The sequence below is a fragment of the Notolepis coatsorum genome, assembly GCF_963971535.1.
Source record: "Notolepis coatsorum genome assembly, chromosome: 14".
Taxonomy (NCBI): Eukaryota; Metazoa; Chordata; class Actinopteri; order Aulopiformes; family Paralepididae; genus Notolepis; species Notolepis coatsorum.
The window spans coordinates 237,920-256,906 of NC_140178.1; the positions used below are offsets into that span (position 1 = coordinate 237,920).

Genomic DNA, 18,987 nt, shown 5'->3' on the forward strand with positions numbered 1-18,987 from the left:
GTGGCTTGAAGTAAGGCCCCAGATGTTCCTGCCAGTTGTAGGACTGCACGATTACAGTGCCATCTTCCTTTCCCACTAGCTGTGGTATGTTGATTCCAGCCACTGAGCTGTCCCTTACGACTGCTGCAATCTCATCAAGAGTGTTCACCTTGGTCTTTCTGAAACGCTGCTTGAGAAGCCCAAAGAAACTGTCCGGGGAAAACTTTGTGTGGCCTACAATCAGCAGGTGGAGATTGACACGATGGTGAAGACCATGTAGCGCTCGCCACGCTAAGTACCACAACATGTACTTGTTCTTGTTTTGGCCACTGCAGTTGTCACAGTGAAGGTCAACATCTGTCTCCCCAAGACCATGGTCTTTGAAGAAGTGGTGCAGGTAGCTTATGACGGCGTTGCTACCTTTGCTGGACTCCATCCCCTCATCCACCAAATAGTTGACTTGCCGTGGAATCGCCTCACAGCAAACACCGAATATGCTGCACTTGCGTGGAGCCAAGAAGTACATGGGCCCTGGTTGAAGGGGGTCTGATGGGTAGTGCACCTGCAATAAATGAATAAGGATTTTAGAAAGAAAAAAAAGGGAGCAATGCAGTAGTTATAACAATTATAACATGATGTTGTGAAAGAGGGCTTGGTATGTAGTCACCTTTTGAGCGTAGTCGAAACTGTAATGCATTGTCAAGGGCTTGCTTGCCGGTGGCACATGACCACCCAGAGAAAGACCATCACCGATCTCCTTGGCGGCTTTAAGCATGCCCTTGTAGGCAGCCCGCTCTGAGGTTACATGCGCCAGATGTTGTTCCTGCTGCTTCAGCTTTGCAGACTTCTCAGCCTCTGGCAGATTGGCACTTTTGAAAATCTGAAAAAAAAAAGTTAAGTAAATGATGATTAATATTAATAATAATAAACTGTATTTGTATAACACTTTTCATACAGAAGTTGCAGTTCAAAGTTCATAACACTGTGATGTTCACTAACCAGATAATTGTTCTTCTGACACACCCAGCAAAGATCAGACATTGGTTTGATTGCTCTGATATGACTCAGTAATTGCCTCCAGAGGGACTTAAATGTGGACAGGCCCACTGCTCGCTGGTCTGAAAGATTAATAAGAACACATGTTAGCACAATGTCATTCATTTTCAAGCTTTGTTTTTATTTGACAAAGACCTATTTGACCTATTTCTTTGACAAAGATTTGCTTACACCTACCAACTGGCATTGCCTTGGTATATAAACGCCACACAGATGCCTTCGTGACGCAAGATGGTAACAGCTGACCGGTAAAGTTCTTTTGGTGTGCCTGGCGTCCAGGGAGGTGAACAGCATGATCTTCTGCATAATTCAACACAAATTGAACTACTTTTTCGATATCTTCATATTTTATGCAATGCTTGTTGTTGTGTGGTGATCGCTTTTTTGTGCGAAGACACATGCCATTTTCTGACATGTGTTTGCTTATTGCAATCAAGCGATCCTTACCTATTCTTGGGAGAGAAGAGGGGGGGGGGGGGAGACAGAGAGAGAGATAGTTAGATCATCATCATCACAAGTACCGGTACCTGTCTGTACCACACCCAGTCTACATGATTGTGGAGACAGAGACAGAGAAGTTAGATCATCATCATCATCAATCATCATCATCACAAGTACCGGTACCTGTCTGTACCACACCCAGTCTACATGATTGTGGAGACAGAGAGAGATAGTTAGATCATCATCATCAATCATCATCATCATCACAAGTACCGGTACCTGTCTGTACCACACCCAGTCTACATGATTGTGGAGACAGAGAGAGATAGTTAGATCATCATCATCAATCATCATCATCATCACAAGTACCGGTACCTGTCAAGTACCGGTACTTTATACTATACTATGCTACTATACTCTACTATAATGTACTATAATTAGTTTTAATAAAATGGGGGACCCTGATAATAAACAAGACTAATCAAGTTTCAAGATTTTATTATCATTTAAAAAAAAATAGGCATGATGTACTATTAGTTTTAAATAGACAATAATAATAACTTACCCGTGGATGAAGAGGAAAGCTTCACGGCAGATTTGTATCGCCCCGAAGAAATAGTTTGTGTAAGCACGTTGTCTTTTTTTGGAAAACGATTTATTTCCGATAGTCCATTCTGACTTTCGACCAAAAGCCTGGAGCTGCGCCATAATAATCAAGTCTTTATGATCCTCTTCGAGAGCCGCTATCTCAAAACGCCTTGTGTAAACTTCATCACGGTCCAATTTTGTGATACATGACCGCCGATTAAGAATGTCATTTTCTTTATCAACCTGGACGCATTTACAAGTAAATCGCAAAAGTCTTTCCATTTGGCGTTCGTGGTTCTCGTCAGATTCAACTTCCACAACGCACATTACGTGTTCTACCTTGTCTCCAAATCCGTTAGGTGTGTTGTCACCATCATCAGATTCTGGCTCTGCCTCGTCTTCAAATCCGTTAGTTTTGTCACCATCACCACCATCACCATCATTTTCTGGCTCTGCCTCGTCTTCAATAGTGTTGTCACCATCATCATCATCTGCCTCTAACTCGTCACAACTGTCTTCTTCTTCTGAACCAGAATCTGAGTTTCTTTTTGGATTTTTCTTCTGCGGAAAGAAATCCGTGATGAATGTTCCTAAAGCGCGTTCGTCTTCAACACAGTGTGCTCCGAAGTGAGCAAACCGGTTTAATGCCTCGGCAAGTGCCCTCGCTGTGGGTTGCTGACTGGGTTCCATGGTGACTGGCAAACATGCACTGCCCTGCTCTCTGTTTAATACTCACCGATCAATGGCATCAACTTAATGACGTCACCGCCTGACCAATAAGCATTTAGATGTAAATACATGTAGTGTGGTAGTGAAAGACACAACAACTAGGTTAACCTTCTGTAGTGTGGTAGTGAAAGGTTAACCTTCTGTAGTGTGGTAGTGACGGATAAAAAAACGGATAAATAGTTTTTTTCACCATATTTCTAATATTTATTTTGGCTAAATACCAATTATAAATATCTCGACGAATTACCTCTGAATATGAATCAAAAAAAAATATTAAAGATTCGCTCACTAGTTCTACCAGAAACGGAGTTGAGGCGAAGCATTACTAAGCTTCTGTAGTGTGGCAGTGAAAGGGTTAACGCGCCCTCATCGCGCAGTTTACATCAGGGCCCCCACAATAATGAAAAAGCCGATGAAAAAGCCATTTTTTATCACTCCGTTTCCGTATTAAATTAATTTACTTTTAGCCATTAGGTTGGAAAAAATGCACCCTACCGAAATTCGTTCGCTCATAAAATTCGAACTGTGTTTTAATGGTTTTTAATTAAGTTAAAACACACGTTTTATAAAGGCCGTAAAGGCCTCTTTTTTTTAATCTTTTTTTTAGACACTGCGTTACGTTGCTTATAAATCATCTGAACTTATAACATTAAGATAGTGTATTAATAGTGTGTTATTCTAAAGCTAATGACGTCTGTGTGTTAACACCTATTAAGTACAGTACTTAACCCCTGTGGACAGGCCCCACAGCCCGCGCGTGTAGTTTTTTCTCCTCACTTGGAAGAAAATTTGTGGAACTATTATAACAATAATTACCTCATTTACAAGTTGTATTTAAGTTTGCAACTAAGGGCAAATAAGGGAACACATCAATGACAATTCAAATATGTAAAAAAAATCAAGATATCGATTTTTAGGATTTTCTAAACAGCAAGACATTTTCTTCATTTCAGAGCACCTCCCCCTTTGCGGATCAAATCGGGTTTGGTCACGGCGAGTCACATATATATATGCGTTTGCTTGCCATGCGTTTAACGCCAATCACGTATATATACGTTATTAGATCGTTTGATCTTTTTCCTTTGATCCCCGCGCTACAGACTCGCCCGGAGCTATCTGAATAATTTTGGCACAACCACATACGCTTGAACTGCAATGTCGATCGAATATCACCAGATGGCAGTATCGTCTACCATTTGAACTCGGATAGGAAGGCAGCATTATTGTCATTGAATGCATCGAGGCATCGAGACTGGCTCTGTGGGGGAGGAGGCCTCCCACAAGCAGAGCAGAGCAGATCCGCTCGCCTCAAAACCTAGTGTCCAGTAAACACGTGTAATTACATATAATGTAATAATAATAATGCAGGACCTGTTCAGAGGTCTTTAATTGGCATGCAATTATCCTCAACGTTTTAGCGATTAGCACACACGGTTAGCACACACACACACCGGAACACACACGCATGCATGTGTAATGTGTAATTGCGATCGCCGATGGGATCATTGGAATTATTCTTTTTGGATTACCTTCTGGCCACGGTAAGGACCCCCTATGTCTATCTTACAGAACGTGGAACATGTTTATGTAACTATCACAGTGGCTTACTGTACCGGTCATAAACAAGGCTTTTTCTAACGATCACATTTTCGGGTTAAGACTCGCAATCTATGGAAAAATACTGGATTATTTCGGAAATGGGCGATGTTCAGCGTGTAATAATCTACAAACTACAGTGTGTAGAAACAAACGCCTTTTTACATGCTGTACTGCAAATAGTTTCTGTCAAATGAGCCATACCATTTTCCCCATAGCTATAATATAGAATATACAAATCGATCCGCAAAGATCATGAATTATCGCGAAAAAAGTCACAAAAAGCCAGCCTACTAACCGCAGGATGCACGGCCAGCGTGGCAGAGAATGAGTTAATGACCACTTATAACCACTTTGGTGGTCTTAGGGCTTAATGACCACTTAGGTGGTCTTAGGGCTTAATGCCCTTCCTCACTCTCTGAGGATAGTTGTTAATGTTCACAAATAACAATAATACAAACAATAGCCTAACTTTGTCTCCATTCCCCTGTCAACTCATGGAAGATGAGCATTTAGAGACTTTCTTTTCTTCTTTTTACTTTCTTCCAGGGGGGGGCATGCCCCTAGAGCTGAGCCCCCCCCCCCCCCCCATACAGTCCAGACTCTGGGGACTGTCTTGCTGATGATTACTGAACAACATTACATTATAAAATGCATGAGGCTCACCTGGACTTTGGAGACACGCAGACTTGAGTCCTGTCCTCCAGCAGTCCACCTGTTTCCTCCGTTCTGGACGCCCGGCAACGATGGAAGAGACGCCCGCTGGTCGTCCAGCCGTCTGCCCTGAATGTTGGCCAAGAGGCAGAAGAACCTGTCAGCGTCGGGACCTGGGAGGGTGAGGAGAGGACAGGTAGAACCTGTTAGAACCTGGACCTGGGAGGGTGAGGAGAGGACAGGTAGAACCTGTTAGAACCTGGACCTGGGAGGGTGAGGAGAGGACAGGAAGAACCTGTCAGCGTCGGGACCTAGGTAGAACCTGTTAGAACCTGGACCTGGGAGGGTGAGGAGAGGACAGGTAGTCGTTTATAGAACTGTTGCAGTGTACATTTGTGACCAGTAGGTGGAGGCATTCAGCAGCAGACTCTCTTGTAACCCTCACATTATTATTCTGTGCCGTTAAAACCCCTTTTTTTATTACATGGCAATGAGTCCAGTTGTAAGTGTATAACTAATTGTATTAGTGACGGCAGAAAAACATTTGACACCCTAATCTTAGTCTCATGTGTTGGTTGGTTGGGCTTCGGGAAGTGTTCACGTTTCAAATTTGGGACGTGGTATTCTTAGGTTTGGGAAGGCCGGATGTAGAGGCTGGTGAAGCCCTGATGTAGAGGCTGGTGAAACCAAATGCCAGGGGCGTAACTATGGGGGGGGGACACCGGGAAATGTCCCCTGCATGGTTTCAGAATGCAGTTATTGTCCCCCCCACGTTTTTACCATCCAAAGATAATACATGGATAATAAACGGACACGCGATATATGAAGACATCGGACTGACTGATGTAACTAAACTAAATTATTAAATCATATTTTTAATTTACACAAGTGATGATGATGACCGTTCATTGACCGATTTATGCCCTCAAAGAGAAACGCAACATTGAAATGTGGAATGCAATCTGGGAGTGTGCCAGTGACCAGTGCGCTTCGGTGGGCATTGAAATGCAGTGACCGCAGGTGAGGAGAAAAGCACAGCCGCCTCACCACCTGCAGGGGTTCGTGGTGAACAGCACACACACATACAGACACACACACTGGAATGTCGGGTCGCTGTGCCCAGTTTAATGTCGGGTCGCTGTGCCCAGTTTAATGTCGGGTCGCTGTGCCCAGTTTAATGTCGGGTCGCTGTGCCCAGTTTAATGTCGGGTCGCTGTGCCCAGTTTAATGTCGGGTCGCTGTGCCCAGTTTAATGTCGGGTCGCTGTGCGCAGTTTAATGTCGGGTCGCTGTGCCCAGTTTAATGTCGGGTCGCTGTGCCCAGTTTAATGTCGGGTCGCTGTGCCCAGTTTAATGTCGGGTCGCTGTGCCCAGTTTAATGTCAGGTCGCTGTACTGTGTTGTTTTAAATTGTAATCTGAGCTACCTTTTACGCACGAGCGTCAGATTACCACCCCGGACTCCCGATATAATGTCAAGCTTTATTGGGTTGTTTGTGCTTGCATTGGTGTATAACGCTAAACATTTAGTAACGTGCATTTTCAATGATGTAGCCTATATTAGCCCGGAATGATTGAATGGCGTTATTTTGTTTGTTATTGTTTGTTGCATAAAAATTCATTAGCACCTGCTATAAACAATCCATCCCCCCCGTAGCACCCCCAATGCCAATTATCTGGCGCCGCTGGCACTGACCACGCCCCCTAATCTGTCCCCCGCACCACTAGCAACAGAGTTACGCTACTGTAGCTATTTCTTTCTATTATGACTCAACAAATGAGTGACAGGAAGTAAGTGTATCTTTGTGAAACCAAAGGCTGACCTGTGGGCGCGATGCTTCCAGTCGTCTGGGACTGAGGTGTCGACGGGGTTCCCCTGGTGGGCGCGATGCTTCCAGTCGTCTGGGACTGAGGTGTCGACGGGGTTCCCCTGGACTGAGGGGTGGACGGGGTTTCCTTGGTGGGCGCGATGCTTCCAGTCGTCTGGGACTGAGGTGTGGACGGGGTTCCCTTGGTGGGCGCAATGCTTCCAGTCGTCTGGGACTGAGGGGTGGACGGGGTTCCCTTGGTGGGCGCGATGCTTCCAGTCGTCTGGGACTGAGGTGTGGACGGGGTTCCCTTGGTGGGCGCGATGCTTCCAGTCGTCTGGGACTGAGGGGTGGACGGGGTTCCCTTGGTGGGCGCGATGCTTCCAGTCGTCTGGGACTGAGGGGTGGACGGGGTTCCGCTCGACTGAGGCGTGGACGGGGTTCCCCTGGACTGAGGCGTGGACGGGGTTCCCCTGGACTGAGGGGTGGACGGGGTTCCCCTGGACTGAGGGGTGGACGGGGTTCCCTTGCACTCTCGCTCAGCTGGAGTCAACTGGATATCAAATGAACCAAAAGACACTGGTAATCAGCTTTAACAACCATATTATTACAAACCCAATTTGACTGGGGTTAATTTCTTGTAGTATTTAGATTTATGTAGATTTATTAAGTGCTTTGCAAATTTTTCAAATTAGCCAAAAGTTTGACTATTGTGAAATTACATTAGCTATTTAGTAAATAATAATAACAACAACAACAACCTTTATTTGTATAGCACCTTTCTTACAAGAATTGCAGCCTAAAGGGCTTCACAGCAGTAATATAGACATAAATGACGTAAAATAGACATACAATGCATACAATCTATATAAAAATTAGTATAAAATATACTGTTGAAGTCAGAGGTTCTATGTAGGATTGTTAGTAACTGTCTAACTGCATATATAACTGTTTCCACTAGAGGGCGCTCTAGGCGGAGCCACTCAAGAACACCACCAGGTGGCGAGTATAAATAGAGATGTCTCCTCCTCTTTCCCCCCCAGCCTCTCGGTGAGAGGAGAACTCTAGAACTGCTGCTCATACCATGTGAATGAATAAACCACGCCAGTTAAAGGCTAAAGATAGAAACCATGCCTCTTGACCACATTATTGTCGCCCTATAGCCGGATTTTGTCAACATATACAATAATCAGTGCAATAAAATAGCTCTCATTTACAGACATAAAAATAGACAGTACAATAATCTAAAACACACATTCACATTTGTTTGAATTCAAATTAGTCAAGTAAATTCAATAGTTCTTGATTTGCCAAAAGCCATTTTCTCATAATGAAAAGGGCCATAGAATAGAATATAGAATAGAAAGGAAATACTTTTATTATCACGAGGGATATTTGACACTGCAAATCGCTCACATTAAACATTTAGACAGAACAAGTCACGAATAAGAATAATAAAACAAATTGCCTAAGAATAAGAATAGAATAAAATAAAATAGAATAAAAATAGAATAAAATATACAGTAAATAAATACAGTAAAGATATACTGAAGTCTACAGTAAGTGTAATGTTGCACAGTGCCGTTTAAAAAGTAAGAGTCCAGGAAGATGGTAACTGTCACTAGTGGAATATAGTGGAATATACCTGTTTTTGATTCGGTTTCTGGATGTCTGATCTGGGGCTGAAGGAGGCTGAGCGGGGAGGCCCTCCACCCGGGGAGGCAGGGCTGAAGGAGGCAGGGCTGAAGGAGGCTGAGCGGGGAGGCCCTCCACCCGGGGAGGCAGGGCTGAAGGAGGCTGAGCGGGGAGGCCCTCCACCCGCGGAGCCAGGGCTGAAGGAGGCTGAGCGGGGAGGCCCTCCACCCGCGGAGCCAGGGCTCAGGATCTGCAGTAAGGAGCACCTCTGTTCCTCCATCCTGGAACCCTGAGAAACGCTTTTGTTACAAAGGGTCAGACTAAACCGAATATATATATTTATTGCCTGAGATCCCATGTATAATATTTGTATGTCGTTTGATATCCCCTGTATATTCCTTGTATAATATGCACTGAATATCCCTTTAGTCTAGCAGGACAGACCATAATATTCATTCCTCTATTGGAAGCGATCCCATGGCGCCAGGTACCGAGTAAAGCCTTGCCCCCTCGAGCGGACTTGAAAGCTACCGCCTCGGACTCGCCCAAACATGCCCGCTTTCGCCCACGGCTACGAGACCGAGAGGCGACAGAAATGAGATAGGCACTATTTGTCCGCCGTACATATATATATGGCGCAAGAATACAGAACCCCCCTTGCAGTTCCTCTTCAGTTCGCCTTCAGTTCAGTCTGGTTCAGTTACCGAGTAAAGCCTTACCCACTACGCAACGTGCGGTATAACAGGGCTCGCATGCCCCAAGATAGAGCCTCGTGTTATCCTAAATACGTCTGTTTGTCGTATCGTTTTCTATTTATTAGTAAACCTTCATTACGAGTCAAAGACCACGTGAAGTGGGTAATTGTGTGTCTATAATAGAGCACTTATTGCCGCGTGCTAATAGTACAGTAACGTCAAGTTCAGCCGTGCACTACCGCACCGGAGAGGATATCTACACCGGAGCAGCAGCACCACGGAGGACTTACACCCCGCCAGCGGTGCCACTCTCCGGGCAAGGATTATTCTTCTTCATTGCTTTGACCAAGCTGCTGGAACAGAGAACCGCCTACCCCACTGCTACTGTGGGATTTACACCTGCCCGTGAGACCATCACTCAAGCCTGTCTCTGTCGTAACAGAGGCTCGACGGCTCTCATCTGCGCGGAGCGCACCCTGGGATCACCACTGCTTTCCCCGCCGCCACAGGGGTGACATCACCCCCTTGAACCATTGACTTGCATAGAGCTTTGGCCCCCTCTGCTGGCTTACAACCGGTAGTACCCCCCTTTCCCAGAGCACCATAGAGATCATCCTTAATATTTACTATTGATTACCTATGCACATTCTATTTGCCTTATAAGCGCAATTGACCAAAGTGATGTAATCTAATATCTCCCTTTTATGTAATAAATATTCTAACCGAGTATTTTGTGTGGAAAACCTGTTATTGTGCGAGTGTCGTCATCTAGAATACCTTTGTACGGTGTTGGCCAGCAATGTACAAGTCGGTAGTGATTCAATGATATCAGTACTTGATTAATACAGTCAGGGAATTGTACCCCTCAGTTACAATTGGTCCTTCGAGCCGGAGATAATAATTAGCGTAATATTAATATAATATTAATATGGAATTGGCCGATGACGAACACTCCACAAACGGTTCTCCTAAGCTAGATCGCCCGCAGCGCAGACGACAGCCACCTCCCTACCTAGAGGCATACTCTGTCAGTCCAATACCTAGCTTTAAAGGGAAGTTAAACGCCGAAAAAGTAAAAAGTAAAATTATGTCTGACCCTAACAACCAGGTTACCCCGACCACAGAGGCCCTAGTGGGTGCTAATGTAACTGACCAAGCTCACGGTGGGGACCAGGAGGGAACTGACACGACTTTACCCCCAGACACTACCCAAGAAGTAGTCCCCGACCAGCCCCGGGAGGAAGACAACCCTAGAGAGACGCGCACCCAGGAGACGGATCTCCTCGGTACGCAACCGGAGAATGGATCTCCAACAAGTACTGCCGGGAGCCGATCGCCCCGAACGGCGTCTTCCCCCAGCGAGGCGGACAAGATGCTGGCGCAAGCACTCATCGCCACCCTGGCAGCCTCCACCGAACGCGATCGACTTCAAGCGCAACAGACGTGCAAGCGCGAACATTACGCAGGTGAGCGAGAGCGCTTCCAGGCGCAACAAAGGAGCGAGGACGACCGAATAAGACTGGAGACCAGACGCCTCCAGACAGAAGAGAACATCGAGCGAAGCCGCGCCGACGTCGCAAATGCACAGCTCCACGCCGCCCATGCCAGCGCCAATGCCCAGCGCGACGTCGCCAACGCACAGCGCGACGCTGCCCAGGCCAGCGCCAATGCGCAGCGCGACATCGCCAATGCCCAGCGCGAAGCAGCGCGCGACGCAGCCCATGCCCGGCGCGAGGCAGAGCGCGACCGGATGCAGGCAGAGCTGATGGACAAACTGGTTGCCATGGCGACACCCCCTCACTCCGCACGGAGCTCTCAGAGGTCGTCCAGACACGGGTCTAGGACACATTCCCCTACCCGACGAAGCCCCCCTTCACCCCGCCTACAGGAGGATCCTGTCCACGTCTCCGAACCCCCTCCCCAGCCGGTCCATACGAGACCCAGCAACCGGGTAACGGAACCGGACCACGCCGAGAGACTGAGCAGACGACTCCAGGTCCTAGCAGAGGAAGAGGAGGAGGAAGAGGAGGGGTGTCAAGCCGACCAGCGGCAACGTGCTCTGGCCCAGGAGGCCCAGTACAGCCCCGACCCGCAGCCACGTACTCAGGACCAGGAGGTCCAGTACAGCCCAGAAGTCAGCCCCGAGGCCCTGCGCTACAAACCCCCGACTCAACTCACGGGTGAGTTTGACGCACCGCCAGCCCCGAGGAACAGCACCTGGGTACCCGACCTTCGGTACCCACCAAGTACCAGCCCAAGACGACACGCCAGAGGAGACTCGCCTAGGAGGCCTCTCCCCCAACGCTCACCGATGTATCAGTCACCCACAGCGTCATACATTGCCACGCCGTCAATCCCAGACTTCGTCTATGAGAATCGAGCACAGTACACGGAGCTCCGGATGTGCCTAGAGACAATGATGGTGGATGTCGCTGATGAACGCCACAAGTATGCAATATTACTGAAACACCTGAAAGTACCGCGAGCGCACAATATAGCGCTGGCCTATGCCTCCTCTTCGACACCATACACAGCGGCCCTTGCAGCGCTGGACCAGAGATATGGACGTATATGGGATTACGTAATAGAAGAGATAAGGCATATTGACCGCTTACCCCCAGCCACAGACAATCGAGCACTGGACGACCTGTCCATCAGAGTGCAGTCCCTGGTAGGGATGCTGGGAGCGCAGAGGGAAAAGGGTAGGCATGAACTATACGCCAACTCAAATGTAGAGAGGATCTTGGAGAAGCTACCGCCCGCCCGACAGGAGCGCTTTAGGCGGCAGAGAGACCACCGAGACCCTAATGGCCCCGAACCGAACCTCCTCGATCTAGCCGACTTCCTGGCGAGAGAAGTCAGCAGCTTACGGCTAGATACATTCGGACGGAGCACCCCTGGCTCCAGAGAAGGAACCAGGAGACTAAATGATGGAAGAAGATCGGTGACTGTCATGCACCAATCAGAGTCAGTACCGCAGCACTCCAACCACAACACCCCCTCGACGAAAGAGGACCAGTGGAAGATTGAGTGCCAGTACTGTGGGGGAGAACATCGGCTCCACCAGTGCGAGGATTTCAAGAAGCTGACCACGGATGATGTGAGCCAGTGGGTCAAGGACCACCGCCGCTGCTTCCGCTGCGCGCGCAGCCACCTAGCAGCTGAGTGCCACCTGAAGAAAAGGTGCAGCAGGTGCGGTGGCACCCACCTGGAGGTCCTTCACGACATCAACAAGCGTCACCCAGGACAACAGAGTGGGCCCGTCGCGGTCATGTACCACGCCGAGGCGGTGGCACCAGAACCAAAGTTCCACCAGACCGCTCCCTACTGTACCTACTGCGACGGCGGACACTGGCTGGCACAGTGCGCCGAATATAAGACACTGAACCCCGTCCAAGTGAACCAGTGGCGCCAGGCGGCCCAGGCGGGCGCCGTTTACCGCGCAGCACGGTGCGGAGCCCACCAGAAGGTCCAAGACAACCAACTAGCAGGAGTGCTCCACATTGACCAGCACAGCGGGACCCCCCGTGTGCTCCTCAAAGTGGTCAGAGTGCTCCTGAGCCACGGGGACAAAGTCATGGACACTTACGCCGTCCTTGATGACGGGTCAGAGAAGACCCTCCTGCTCGCGTCCACTGCGGCCCAGCTGGGACTGCGGGGGAGCGAGAACCAAATGACGATTCGGACAATAAGGAGAGATTTAAAGACGATAAAGGGCGAGAATGTCTCCTTCACTATCGCAGCAAGCGGGCAGCCAGAGCGACGGTACAAGATCACAAATGCTTTCACCAGCCAAGAAATAGGATTATCGCAGTACACCTACCCTGTCACCAAGCTGATGGACAAATACGTGCACCTGCGTCAACTACCTATCCCGCTCATAGACGGCGTCACCCCGACCCTGTTGATAGGCTCCGACCATGCAGAACTCATAGTCCCGATAGACCGGGTCCATACAGGACCCAGAGGTTGTCCTGCAGCAGTCGAGACCCGCCTAGGATGGACATTACAAGGGCCCCTCGCTAAATCTCCCAACCGAACAGCAGCCACTAGTTGCTTCCACTCCAGAGCAACAGAAGAAGACACCGGCCTCTCCCCCATACAGCAGAGGCTATTGACATTAAGCGAGAGGCCCGTGAGAGAACCGTGGGTACCAGAGGGAGTTCGGAACTTCACCCCCCTCAGCTGACCTCGAACCCAGCACCCCAAGCGACTCCTTGACGGGGCGGCCGGGACCGGCCCCTCCTCACACGGGGTACAGAGCGAACAAGAGAAACAGACGGAGGAGGAGAAAGCACAGCCAAGCCAAGATCAAAGCAGTCTCAGGCCCGCTTCCTCCTAGGCCCCCCTTCATCCCGTCCAGTCGTCATGACCATAGACCAGTCACCACCCCGAGCTGCGTGGCCGGCCGGCCGCGTAAGCAAAGTGACCACTGGTGCCGACGGAAAGGTCAGAGTGGCAGAAGCGCTCGGCCAAGGGCGGATCTACAACCGACCCGTGGCGAGGCTGATAGAGTCGCCAAGGCTCCCCGACTTGCCTAATGACGACCATGACCCCCTGACTCTGTGAACTGCCCGACCCCTCACAGACATTGAGTAGTGGACAGTGCGGTTAATCTGCCCCTGCTTAGCTAATTAGGTGGGACTAATTAGGGGGCGGCTGTTACAAAGGGTCAGACTAAACCGAATATATATATTTATTGCCTGAGATCCCATGTATAATATTTGTATGTCGTTTGATATCCCCTGTATATTCCTTGTATAATATGCACTGAATATCCTTTAGTCTAGCAGGACAGACCATAATATTCATTCCTCTATTGGAAGCGATCCCATGGCGCCAGGTACCGAGTAAAGCCTTGCCCCCTCGAGCGGACTTGAAAGCTACCGCCTCGGACTCGCCCAAACATGCCCGCTTTCGCCCACGGCTACAAGACCGAGAGGCGACAGAAATGAGATAGGCACTATTTGTCCGCCGTACATATATATATGGCGCAAGAATACAGAACCCCCCTTGCAGTTCCTCTTCAGTTCGCCTTCAGTTCAGTCTGGTTCAGTTACCGAGTAAAGCCTTACCCACTACGCAACGTGCGGTATAACAGGGCTCGCATGCCCCAAGATAGAGCCTCGTGTTATCCTAAATACGTCTGTTTGTCGTATCGTTTTCTATTTATTAGTAAACCTTCATTACGAGTCAAAGACGTGAAGTGGGTAATTGTGTGTCTATAATAGAGCACTTATTGCCGCGTGCTAATAGTACAGTAACGTCAAGTTCAGCCGTGCACTACCGCACCGGAGAGGATATCTACACCGGAGCAGCAGCACCACGGAGGACTTACACCCCGCCAGCGGTGCCACTCTCCAGGCAAGGATTATTCTTCTTCATTGCTTTGACCAAGCTGCTGGAACAGAGAACCGCCTACCCCACTGCTACTGTGGGATTTACACCTGCCCGTGAGACCATCACTCAAACCTGTCTCTGTCGTAACAGAGGCTCGACGGCTCTCATCTGCGCGGAGCGCACCCTGGGATCACCACTGCTTTCCCCGCCGCCACAGGGGTGACATCACCCCCTTGAACCATTGACTTGCATAGAGCTTTGGCCCCCTCTGCTGGCTTACAACCGGTAGTACCCCCCTTTCCCAGAGCACCATAGAGATCATCCTTAATATTTACTATTGATTACCTATGCACATTCTATTTGCCTTATAAGCGCAATTGACCAAAGTGATGTAATCTAATATCTCCCTTTTATGTAATAAATATTCTAACCGAGTATTTTGTGTGGAAAACCTGTTATTGTGCGAGTGTCGTCATCTAGAATACCTTTGTACGGTGTTGGCCAGCAATGTACAAGTCGGTAGTGATTCAATGATATCAGTACTTGATTAATACAGTCAGGGAATTGTACCCCTCAGTTACAGCTTTCATTAAGTCAGTAGTTCGCAGCCTTTTTGTGCTGCTGTGGAACATAGAAGGACTCCAAGACACGCGGAATCACTGATGGGCTGGCAAGGTCAAACGGAGCTGGAGGTCAAACAGGGAGCTGGAGGTCAAACAGGGAGCTGGAGGTCAAACGGAGCTGGAGGTCAAACAGGGAGCTGGAGGTCAAACAGGGAGCTGGAGGTCAAACGGAGCTGGAGGTCAAACAGGGAGCTGGAGGTCAAACAGGGAGCTGGAGGTCAAACAGGGAGCTGGAGGTCAAACAGAGCTGGAGGTCAAACAGGGAGCTGGAGGTCAAACAGGGAGCTGGAGGTCAAACAGGGAGCTGGAGGTCAAACAGGGAGCTGGAGGTCAAACAGGGAGCTGGAGGTCAAGGCCCAATTAAATTTGAGATGGAAAGTGTGTTCATACAGTAGACCTTTTTCACGTGAATATATATATTTTTAATAGACTGTATATCTGGTCTAGTATTTTATATGTTTATGTCAAAACCGTAATGGGTCAAGAACAGTTTTTTGAGAAAGAAATTGGACAATACAACTCAATTCAATTCAATTTAAAAAACGATTAGTCCCGCAAGGGGCAATTTAGAGCATGATACGGCAAACAGCTGCATTTCTTCACATTCAAGACAAAACAAGACAAAACAGGGACAAGAGACATACATGACACTTCAAAGCACAAGATACATGACACTGCCAGAACGGGATCCCTACACAAGTCCAATAAATAAATAGATTCGATCAGTACAAAAACAAGGGCACTTTCGTCAAAAATGTTTAAATCAAGGGTTCAAAGGGTGCATGTTATTAAACGGACCTTTCCTTGTACTGTGGCCATTCGAATGGTCTCTGGTACAAACCCAAACTTTATTCTGTTTGTTTTACAGGCAGGCTGTCTAAAACGCTTTTCTGAGGGCAGCAGGTCAAAACACACATGAAGGACATGTGTGGGGTCATCAATTATCTTATGTATCAAATATCTATACTGACTTGGACTTTCCAATGGAGCTTTCCAATGGTGTAGGACACTCGTATGAAGCACCTACTGCTGACTTTGACCTTAGAAACACTCTGAAAAAGTCCCAGGGCTTAAGTGGTTAATGAACCCTGACTTTCAACGTGAGTAATCTGTTTTGTAGCTGAGGCTTGTTCCGGTTCAATCCGGTCCTTCGATCTTCTATTGTAGCTACGCGGATCTCTGTGGCTTCAATACGTTGTTCGTTGGCTGTTATGTCTCGTTTGTTTTCAGACAGTTTGTTTTCCAGTGCTATGATAAGAGTTCGCCATATCGTCCAAGCGCTTATTTATACCACCCAACTTCGAGCCAAACTCTTGAGCGGAGTGCTTTTAGCTCAGTTAGCACCTCGGCTAAGTTAGCCATGTTGCTAGCTTCAGTGTTCTCGACCAGCGAGTTTATCTTGGGTGCTTTAGTAAAAATTTCACAGTATTTGGCTGAAGGCTGTTTTGACATAGTCAAGGTCGAGTTTTAAGTCAGGTTTGTTAAGTTTTAACCTCTTAACTCTTTGGACGCCACACAGTTGAGCATTGTTTGTACTTACCACGCCGACGCTCTAAAAGATAGGAATAAGTGGCGGCGTTTGCAGGGCTATAACTATATTATAGCTATGGATACAATACTATTGCCCATTTGACATCGACTATCTATCGTTCAATATGTGTTAAAGAAATAATTTTTTCATCAATACATTCCCATTTTATACCGTGGTGAATATGAGTATAGTTAGAGTAATCCTGTCTAATCCCAGAAAATTACGCTATGTAGCAATACGTGCATTTCACTAAAAACGTTGCCGTTTCTCACCTGTACACGCTACTATTTCAAAATCAAATCAATATTATCTGTATTATGTTTCATCATGAATGCATGAAAGGGTGGGGGGGGGTAGTTTTTTGATGCTTTGATCGTCACCAACGACACACGTTGTGGAGTAACATTACACACATATCTTGTGATCAAAGTGAAGTCATGGTTGGATCAAAGCAGGATTGATACCATAATGCCTTACCTTCACTAGGAGGTACCCCAAAAAGAATATTCCAATTATCTGATCGCGAGTCCCAGTATTGGTGTCGATCGTGTCGCCAACATAATCCGCCACACATCATGCACCGGGAGCATTTCACGCTTCTCAATCCGATCCGGACAACCGCTCCACTTGCCCGACAAAGACAAATCTGACGGGAGACTTTTAATCGACGCACAGGCCAAGACATAATGTTTCAAAGGGTGCTCGATACTACCACCTGGGTGGATGCGGCCGGTATTGCACTTTGGCATTCTCAGGATGATTCCCCATGTTAACCCGAGTCCGTGTGCCTGTAATGAATGGAAATATCGAATAAAAGAAATAACGATGAAAACCCGTCTATACTCGGGTCTGGTGCTGAACGGTTGGCGAGTTAACCCGACTTTACTCTGGCCTGGCACTGATTGAGTTAAGCCCAACGGAGTAAAGACCCTAACCCTGTCAAAACAGCAGTTTAAGTGTATATTTTCAGCACTACGTTTGTTTACCAAAGATTTTAAGTGTTATTAGTGAAATATGAGTTTATAGAAATCTCAGCGCATCGAGTCGGAAAAAGGCGCATATTGACGCAAGGACTTGGCGCAACCTAACTTGAGTGTAGTCTTTTGAGAAAAGAGACCCAGGGCTTTCGATGGGCTTAAATCTTTTTTATAAAATCATCTGACTTCCAACGTGAAGCATTTTTTTCTCTCATTATTTTCGGGATCTCATGGGTGGAACAAACCTGACATTATTGCCATAAAATAGAACGCAGTTCGTTTCTCTACCTTTCTGTGAACGTCTAGGAAAAAAACACGTTGCAATCTGATGAGAAATGGCGGAGCAATTTACATTATAAAAAAGTAACTGTGGGGAGCTCCAGTAGCTCACCGCGTACCTCGAGTGCTATTTCGGCGCCGGGGACAACCGTGCTCGTCACGGATCTGGGGTTTAGCGAGTTCGAATCCCAGACTGCAGCCGTGCCTTTCCCAGAGTGTCTTCCCCCCATCTGTACCCCATTCAGCCTGTTTCTGTCGGTCATCCTTGACCAGAGTAAATGCGATAAATGCAAAAAAGAGCCAGCGGAATGGCCAAAGTTAAAAAAAAAAAAAAAAAAAGTAACTGTGGGCGGTCAGGTGGCGTAGCGGAGATTGCATTCGTCACCAACCCCGGAGACGCTAGGATTCGCCTGTTCGAATCCAGCTCACAGCTCCGGGGTTGTCACCAGCTTGGCTGGCCGTTCACACTAATACAATTGGAAGTATTAGAGGGTGGGAGAAGCTGGAGGGGTGGGTCCTGGTCGTTGTAAACAGCGACTCCTACAGTTCGGTCGGGGCGCCTGCTAAGCGCGGATAGGATCTAAGTGGGATAGTGTGATCCTTCCACACGCTACGCCCTCTCAGTGAAAGTCTGCGCTGCCAGGTGAAAAGAAGCGGTTGATTGGCTGGACGTGTGTCGGAGGAAGCACGTGGTAGCCTCCACTCTCCCAGACCGACTGTGGGGGGTAAGTGCGCAGCCACCAGGAAGGGGATTGGGAATTGGCATAACGACTAACATTGGGATGGGAGAAAATCGGAGGAAAAAGGAGGAAAAAAAATGGTGATGGTACTAAATCCAGATTGAACTCTGCCATTGGAAAGAGAAGATTTGGCCCGATCCATAGATGTGTGACTTGGCCATAATAAGGTAATTTATAGGCCTGATATTCTATATTCATATTTCAAATTGCATGTGTCCGGATGGCAACATTCAGTACTGTATCTACAAAACCTCCTGTAAATCATCTGCCCTTTATTCATTTGCTTAGATATTTTTTTGTACAGGTGATCTCAAGAAGG

The 18,987-nt window shown here is 47.7% G+C and overlaps 1 long non-coding RNA gene across 1 annotated transcript; it reads right to left on the reverse strand.

Annotated features, from left to right (window-relative positions):
* Positions 1-309: 309 nt before the first annotated feature.
* Positions 310-1,331, reverse strand: LOC311240788. Its single transcript, XR_014620494.1, has 4 exons — positions 1,213-1,331; positions 979-1,097; positions 647-859; positions 310-541 (listed from the first exon to the last, which is right to left on the reverse strand). It is a non-coding gene; the product is annotated as an uncharacterized lncRNA (long non-coding RNA).
* Positions 1,332-18,987: the final 17,656 nt, after the last annotated feature.